Source organism: Schistocerca serialis, chromosome 9, assembly GCF_023864345.2.
Source record: "Schistocerca serialis cubense isolate TAMUIC-IGC-003099 chromosome 9, iqSchSeri2.2, whole genome shotgun sequence".
Classification (NCBI taxonomy): Eukaryota; Metazoa; Arthropoda; class Insecta; order Orthoptera; family Acrididae; genus Schistocerca; species Schistocerca serialis.
In genome coordinates, this window is record NC_064646.1 from 134,377,850 (window position 1) to 134,386,970 (window position 9,121).

Genomic DNA, 9,121 nt, shown 5'->3' on the forward strand with positions numbered 1-9,121 from the left:
TTTCAGTCGTCTCCAGACGGGTAAATAAAGGTCCTGTATGGGCTTTAGGGGCATCTTACAGCGTTCTTCCTGCGAAATACTGCCAGTTTCAGGTACCGTTGATGGAGGTGGATAGCGATGATGCATACTCCTATCCAATGTAGACTGCAAAGGCTCAACAACTATCTAATGTAGACTGCAAAGGCTCAACAATACTGAGATCTGGTGATAGTGGTGGCCAGGGAAGGGGTGACGGTTGGTCCTCGCTCTCACAAAACCAGTCCTGGACGATGCGAGCAGTGCGAACAAGGGCCCTGTCCCACTGGAACACAGCATCACCACTGTGGAACCAACAGATATTGTACCATGCGATAGACCCGATGGCCAAAATGGTGACATAATTCTTGGCAGTAAAGTGACCTTGCTGAGTACCCGTGGGGTAAAATTCCGCTTTGGCGGTACATATACTAAAATTGGAACGATACAGAGAAGATTAGCGTGGCGGCTGCGCAAGGATGATACACAAAATCGTGAGGCGTCCCACATTTTTTTCGCAACCTCACTCTCTGACCTCTCACATCAGCTGCTTATACTCTGTCACCTACACAAGTCATTATGAAAAAGAACTTGCTCCCCTTCTAGCAGTAATTTATCGTACATAGCTTGAGCAACGAAAGGTGCCTAGCGACGGGAAAAAAGCGTAGGTTATTTCCGTTTTTAAGAACGACCATAAGATAGACCCACACAATTATACATATATATCGTTGACGTCAGTCTGTTGTAGAATTCTGGAACATGTTTTATGCTTAAGAATTATGACGGTTTTGGAAACTTAACATCACCTCTATAAAAATCAACATGGATTCCGCAAGCAGAAATCCTACGAAACTGAGCTCGATCTATTCTTCCATGAGATTCATGGCGCAGTGGACATTGGCGTTCTGGTTGATGCCGTGTTCCTTGATTTCAGTATGGCATTTGACACCGTCCCACACTTCCGTTTAATGAAAAAAATGCGAACTAACGGAGTATCGGTGCAGACCTGCGATTGGATTCAAGGCTTTCTTGCAAATAGAACTGAACACGTCGCTCTTAACGGAACGAAATCGACAGGTGTAAAGATAGAATCCGGAGTACCACAGGGAAGTGTGATAGGACCGTTGCTGTTCACTATATATATAAATGATCTGGTAGAAAGCATCGGATGCTCTTTAAGGCTATTCGCAGATGATGCAGTTATTTATACCAAAGTACCAACTCCCGAAGATAGTAAGAATTTCAAATGGTTACAATGGTTCTGAGCACTATGGGACTTAACATCTGTGGTCATCAGTCCCCTAGAACTTAGAACTACTTAAACCTAACTAACCTAAGGACATCACACACATCCATGCCCGAGGCAGGATTCGAACCTGCGACCGTAGCAGCAGCGCTGTTCCGGACTGCGCGCCTAGAACCGCTAGACCACCGCGGCCGGCTAGTAAGAATTTGCAGGACGATCTGCAGAGAATCGATGAATGGTGCAGACTCTGGCAGTTGGCCCTGAACGTAAATAAATGTAACGTATTGTGCATACATAGGAAAGGAAGTCCACTACTGTACAGCTACACTGTTGATGAGAAACAGCTAGAGAAAGGGTCTGCCGTAAAACATCTAGGCGTAACTATCTAGAGCGACCTAAAGTGGAACGACCATATAAACAGATACTGGGAAAAGCAGACACCAGACTCCGATTCATAGGAAGAATCTTAAGGAAATACAACTCATCCACGAAAGAAGTGGCTTATAAGGTGCTTGTTCGCCCGATTCTTGAATATTGTTCATTTATCTGGATACCTATCAGATAGCACTGATAGAGATCCAACGAAGAGAGGCGCGTTTCATCACAGGATCATTTATATGGCGAGAGAGCGTTACGGAGATGCTAAACAAACTCCACTGGCAGACATCACAAGAGAGGTGTTGTGCATCACGGAGAGATTTACTGTTAAAATTTCGGGACAGTACTTTTCAGGAGGAGTCAGACAACATATTACACCCCCCCCCCCCCCCCCCACAGATATATATATATATATATATCGTGTACTGACCAAGAGAAGAAAATTCGAGAAATTAGAGCCAATACAGAGGATTACCGACAATCATTCTTCCCATGTACTATTCGCAAGTGGAACAGGGTTGGACGGATGAGACAGTGGTACCGCCACACAGCACTAGGTGGCTTGCGGACAACGATGTAGATGTTAAACTTCCTGGCAGATTAAAACTGTGTGCCCGACCGAGACTCGAACCCGGGACCCTCGCCTTTCGCGGGCAAGTGCTCTACCACCTGAGTTACCGAAGCACGACTCACGACCGGTTCTCACAGCTTTACTTCTGCCAGTATCTCGTCTCCTAGCTTCCAGACTACAGAAGCTCTCCTGCGAACCTTGCAGAACTAGCACTGCTGGAAGAAAGGATACTGTGGAGACATGGCTTAGGTAGGAGACGAGATACTGTGAGGACCGGGCGTGAGTCGTGCTTCGGTAGCTCAGATGGTAGAGCACTTGCCCGCGAAAGGCAAAGGTCCCGAGTTCGAGTCTCGGTCGGGCACGCAGTTTTAATCTGCCAGGAAGTTTCATATCAGCGCACACTCCGCTGCAGAGTGAAAATCTCATTCTGGATGGAGATGTTGATCGAATACTACGTTATGGCTGCCCAAATAAACACCGAATCCCCCGCCAAGTTTCTTTCTCGGGACGTAAACTCGGACAGAAACTGGAAACAATGTTAAGCAAGACTCATCGGACCAAATGGCTTTCTTCAATTGCTCTATAGTACAGGTTTTACTTCTTCGTAAAAATATTTTCCTGTTACTGGCATTTGCGTCATTGATGAGATGGAGTCGCATCTGCAATTTCCAGCTCATGGAGCGCCCTTCGTATTTTTTGGTGCTGACAGGTTTTGGGAGTGCGACAGTCCATTCGGCAGCGACTTTCGCAGCCGTCATCCTCTTATTTTTTGTCACAATCGTCTTCAATAGCCGTCTGTCACGATCACTCGACACACAGTTTCGTCGACATTGTGACTTAGCGGATGATGTTCTATCCGACATCCCTGTACGTGGTATAAATCTTAGATACGGCTCCCCTTGGAACGCCAAACACTTCAGCTACCTTGGTTACGAAAGCACCCACCATACGGGCGCCAACATTTGCCCACATTCGAATTCACTTAGATCGGACATAATATACTCCCAACTACACACAACATTGTATTGACTACGAATGACATTGCAAGCTTTTTATGACATTACAAAGCTGCCGTTTGTGGTCAAATACAACAGCTCACCCTGCAGACTTGGCTAGCATCTGTATTTATGTTCGTTCAAGCATGCATTTCTCGCTGTGTTTCCATATTTTTCTCCAGCCCCTGTAACTGCGTGTTGCTAGATCTCCTAGTGCAAGTCTTTCAACTGGATTCACTTCAGTGACTTGTGTGCCCCTAACCTACTCCAATTATCCAACCGGGGACGGGTATCTACAGTTTAACGTAGAATCTGAAACATGCGTTTTCCCTAACAACTCCTTGCTTTGTTGGAAGGGGAAAGTTAGATTAAAAGCAAACTGATAATATATTTACACTGTGTGATCAAAAGTATCCGGACACCTCCAACATACGTTTCTCATATTAAGTGCATTGTGCTGCCACCCACTGCCAGCTACTCCATATTAGCGACCTCAATAGTCATTAGACATCGTGAGAGCAGAATGGGGTGCTCCGCGGAACTCACGAACTTCGAACGTCGTCAGGTGATTGGATGTCACTTGTGTCATACGTCTTTCACCCTCCAAAACATCCCTAGGTCCACCGTTTACGATGTGTTAGTAATGTGGAAAGGTCCACGGTTTACAATGTCTTAGTGATATGGAAACGTGAAGGGACACGTACAGCACAAAAGCGTACAGGCCGACTTCATCTGTTGACTGACAGAGACCGCCGACAGTTGAAGAGGATAGTAACGTGTAATAGGCAGACATCTATCCAGACCACCGCACAGGATTTACAAACTGTATCAGGATTCACTGCAAGTACTAAGACAGTTAGGCGGGAGGTGAAAAATCTTGGATTTCATGGTCGAGCGGCTGCTCATAAGCCACACATCACGCCGGTAAATGCCAAACGACGCCTCGCTTGGCGTAGGGAGAGTAAACATTGGACGATTGAACAGTGGAAAAACGTTGTGTGGAGTGACGACTCACAGTATACAACGTGGCGATCCGATGGTTGGGTGAGCATACGGCGAAAGGCCGGTGAACGTCATCTGCCAGCGTGTGCAGTGCCAACAGTAAAATTCGGAGGCGGTGGTGTTATGGTGTGGTCATGTTTTTCATAGAGGGGGCTTGCACCCCTTGTTGCTTTGCGTGGCACTATCGCAGCACAGGCCTGCATTGTTTTAAGCACCTTCTTGCTTCGCACTGTCGAAGAGCAATACGGGGATGGCGATTGCATCTTTCAGTACAATCGAGCACCTGTTTATAATGCACAGCCTATGGCTGCGTAAGTTACACGACAATAACATCACTGTAGTGGGTTGGCATGCACTAAATCCTATAGAACACCTTTGGGATGTTTTGGAACGCCGTCCTCGTGCCAGGCCTCACCGACCGACATCGATACCTCTTCTCAGTGCAGCATTCCGTGAAGAATGGGTTGCCATCCACCAAGCACCGGATTGAACGTATGCCTGCGAGAGTGGAAACTGTCATCAAGGTTAAGGGTGGGCCAACATAATATTGAATTCTAGCATTACCGTTGGTGGGCGCCACGGGCTTCTCATTTTTAACCAGGTGTGTGGATACTTTTGATCACATAGTATATCGGATGATCAAAAAGTCAGTATAAATTTGAAAACTTAATAAACCACGGAATAATGTAGGTAGAGAGGTAAAAATCGACTCACATACTTGGAATGACCTGGGGTTTTATTAGAACAAAAAAAAAAGTATTGCTAGAAGCGTGAAAGATCTCTTGCGCGCGTCGTTTGGTGATGATCGTGTGCTCAGCCGCCACTTTCGTCATGCTTGGCCTCCCAGGTCCCCAGACCTCAGTCCGTGCTATTATTGGCTTTGGGGTTACGTGAAGTCGCAAGTGTATCGTGATCGACCGACATCTCTAGGGATGCTGAAAGACAACATCCGACGCCAATGCCTCACCATAACTCTGGACATGCTTTACAGTGCTGTTCACAACATTATTCCTCCACTACAGCTATTGTTGAGGAATGATGGACATATTGAGCATTTCCTGTAATGGACATCATCTTTGCTTTGTCTTATGTTGTTATGCTAATTATTGCTATTCTGATCAGATGAAGCGCCATCTGTCGGACATTTTTTGAACGTTTGTATTTTTATTTGTTTCTAATAAAACACCATGTCATTCCAAGCATGTGTATCAATTTGTACCTCTCTATCTACATTATTCCGCGATTTATTCAGTTTTCAAATTTATACTGACTTTTTGATCACCCAGTACTTTACCACTAGATCTCCAGGTCCATCGCAGAGGTAGGGAACTTGGTGAAGGAGTTGACCGTCAATCGAGAAGGGATTGAAGAAACACTGCTTGACAACGTTTCATCTGCAGACCAACGTCACTCACAATACGCAATGCCTCCGCAAGTATTAATTTTCCCTTTCCGAGATGTGCACTCGTCAATAATCATGTTACAAATGGTCTCGTTAATAATCACGTTACAAGCTGGGACGGACTGGAGAAATTAATACTCGATAGGCACTAGAACACTGGGGCCCTCTCCGGTGACATGCGGGCGGGCCGAGTTAGGCGACCCCAAGCGGCCTCTTCCGGGAGGAAGCAGACTGCAGCCGCCTCGCTGGTTTTTTCCAGCGCTGGCGCCCTCGCCCTGGCCGAGTGCGAGACTTTCTACTCTGCCCGCACATCGATCTTCCACTTCCTCCCCCGCCTCCTACCCCGTTCTCCGCTCCGCCGCCGTCCCCACACCAGCGCCGGCGGCAGAAAAGTACGCCCTTGGCGGAAAGAGCGAGATCAGGCGACAGACGAGCGGCATTTGTCGCTGCGGACGCGACAGCTCGCTCTCCCGACGGCTCGAAATGCCGCGGAAAAACCCGATTTTCCTTTTGCCCCCTCTACTGCGCCACATGTTCACTGCGTTATTAAATTCAATCCTCCCTCCCTCCACTCTGGGAGTCCTTTTTTTTTTCGGGACGGTGAGGGGGGGAGGAGAGATGAGGCAGAGGATCCAGCTCCGATGCCATCCCTTCGGCACTGGGTGAAAAGACTGCCAGCCGCATCGAAAAAAGAGCGACGAGGACGCGGGTTTAAAAAGAGGGGGAGAATCAGATGGCGGGAAAGAGGGCGAAGGAAAATAAAGAGAGCCGCTGATTGCGCACGTTTGCTTCTTTGCCGGTGAGGCGAGGCCGGAGCTGCCGCGATTCAATTGTTGTGTGAGAGGAAGCGAGGCACTGGCGAGGACCTCTGCCCCACCCCGCTGCCACCGCTCGCGCAACTGCCTACCCCCCACCACTCAGCGGATTCCTCGCAGCGGGGACCTGCTACCGAAAACTGCGTTATTGCCCCGCGGGGAAAGAAATAAGAGGACAAAACGGTTTCGAAATTTCGAGAGCACGATGGAAATACTGCCTCTCTCGCTGCCAGGGAGTCAGCCAAAGAGATATTTATATAGAAATGTTGGGTTTTGACGATCCTATCAATTTTTCTTACATACAGAATGAGATGCAATAATAATGGATGAGCCGTGCGAATCATTCTTTGCACGGAAATGAAACGTGAAAATCGGCGAGTCATCTGGCCTGTCTCCTATCATAATTATTCAGTTTTGTAATGAGATCGCATGAATAGAGCACATAGGTCGTGAGACTAGGGCGTCCCGTCGGGTGGACCTCTCCCCGGGTGCAAGTCCTTCGATTTGACGCAACTTCGGCGACTTGCGCGCCGATGCTGATATAAGATTAGTTAAGAGTAGACAACTTTCCATTAGAGCTACTGACAGCCTTGGGAGAGCCAGGCCTAACAAAACCGTACCATCTAGTGAGCAAGATGTACGAGACAAGCGAAATACTCTCAGACTTCAAGAATAATATAATAATTCCAATCACAAAGAAAGCAGGCGTTGACAGATGTGAAAATTACCGAACTATCAGTTTAATAAATCACGGTTGCAAAATGCTAAACGAATTCTTTACAGACGAATGGAACAACAGGTAGAAGCCGACCTCGGGGAAAATCAGTTTGGATTCCGTAGAAATGTTGGAACACGTAAAGCAATACTGAACCTACGACTTAGAAAATAGATTAAGGAAAGGCAAACGTACGTTTCTAGCATTTGTAGACCTAGAGAAAGCTTTTGACAATGTAGACTGGAATATTCTTTCAAATCCTGAAGATGTCAGGGGTAAAATACAGGGAGCATAAGGCTATTTACAATTTGTACAGAAACCACATGGCAGTTATAAGAGTCGATGGGCACGAAAGGGAAGCAGTGGCTGGGAAGGGATTGAGACAGGGTTGTAGCCTATACCCGATGTTATTCAATCTGTATATTGAGCAAGCAGTAAAGGAAACATAAGAAAAATTGGGAGTAGGAATTAAAATCCATGGAGAAGAAATAAAATCTTTGAGGTTCGCCGATGACATTCTAATTCTGTCAGAGACAGCAAAGGATCTGGAAGAACAGCTGAACGGAATGGACAGTGTCTTCAAAGGAGGATATAAGATGAACATCAACAAAAGCAAAACGAGGATAATAGAATGTAGTCCAATTAAATCGGGTGATGCTGCGGAATTAGATTAGGAAATGAGACACTTAAAGTAGTAAAGGAGTTTTGCTATTTGGGGAGCAAAATAACTGATGCTGGTGGAAGTAGAGAGGATATAAAATGTAGACTGGCAATGGCAAGGAAAGCGTTTCTGAAGAAGAGAAATTTTTTAACATCGAGTATAGATTTAAGTGTCAGGAAGTCGTTTCTGAAAGTATTTGTATGGAGTGTAGCCATGTATGGAAGTGAAACGTGGACGATAAATAGTTTGGACCAGAAGAGAATAGAAGCTTTCGAAATGTGGTGCTACAGAAGAATGCTGAAGATTAGATGGGTAGATCACATAACTAATGAGGAGGTATTGAATAGAATTCGAGAGAAGAGAAATTTGTGGCACAACTTGACGAGAAGAAGGGATCGGTTGGTAGGGTATATTCTGAACCATCAAGGAATCACCAAATTAGTTTTGGAGGGCAGCGTGGAGGGTAAAAATCGTAGGTGGAAACAAAGAGATGAATACACTAAACAGATTCAGAAGGATGTAGTTTGCACAGGATAGAGTAGCATGGAGAGCTGCATCAAACCAGTCTCTGGACTGAAGACCACAATAACAACAACAAAGAAAAGATTTATTTTCATGACAGTGGTTGGTCGGATTTATTTTCATTTTTCTAATTAACATCCCCAATAACGAGGTGCTCGTAACTTCTTCTTCTTCTGAATCTGGAAGCGAGCCATGAGCTCCGGGCTTACGGTGCGTGTCAGGACGATTGGGAGAAAACAAATCCCATGTGAGTCGTTCTGGGAATTGCAGCCCGGGCAGAAGAGCAGTGACCGTTTCCGGCCTGGCGCTGAGTATTGTTAGCTCAGGGCCACGAAACAGCTTTTGCTTCGGGCAACAAAATGGCGGTACGTCTGAAGCAAGGCATCCCCAGTGTGTCAAAGTCGCCTTGTAGTAAAATCCGCCCACTGTCGAAATTTTTCTGCCAACTTCCAACACAGAGTACGATTTTGGGAATATGTGGGAGTGTGAGGAACTACCTCTCGTCTAGGTTGTCAGCTTTCTCGCAGACTGTATTGAGAGGCTAGCTATTTTAACATTAGGCAACGATTGGTTGACTGCCCTGTGACCTTAGATGGACGTAGGAGGTTTGTTCAGCACGTGATTGGCTCTTGTAACTCTTGGGCAGAAGTAAAAGGGAAGGTAGCTTTAGAACAAGCTATAAAGACCAATGGATGTCAGAGTGCCAAACAGTGCAGGTCTTCACCAGGAGTGAAAAAAGGACATTTCGCACATGAATTCGTCATGTAGAGATCAGGGTCTGTTACCATCGCCACACAGC

At 46.3% G+C, this 9,121-nt stretch overlaps 1 non-coding gene across 1 annotated transcript; it reads left to right on the plus strand.

The window, feature by feature from the left end:
• Positions 1-424: 424 nt before the first annotated feature.
• LOC126420171 (U6 spliceosomal RNA) lies at positions 425-529 on the plus strand. The gene has a single exon (XR_007576035.1). It is a non-coding gene; the product is annotated as a U6 spliceosomal RNA (small nuclear RNA).
• The last annotated feature ends 8,592 nt before the right edge of the window (positions 530-9,121 follow it).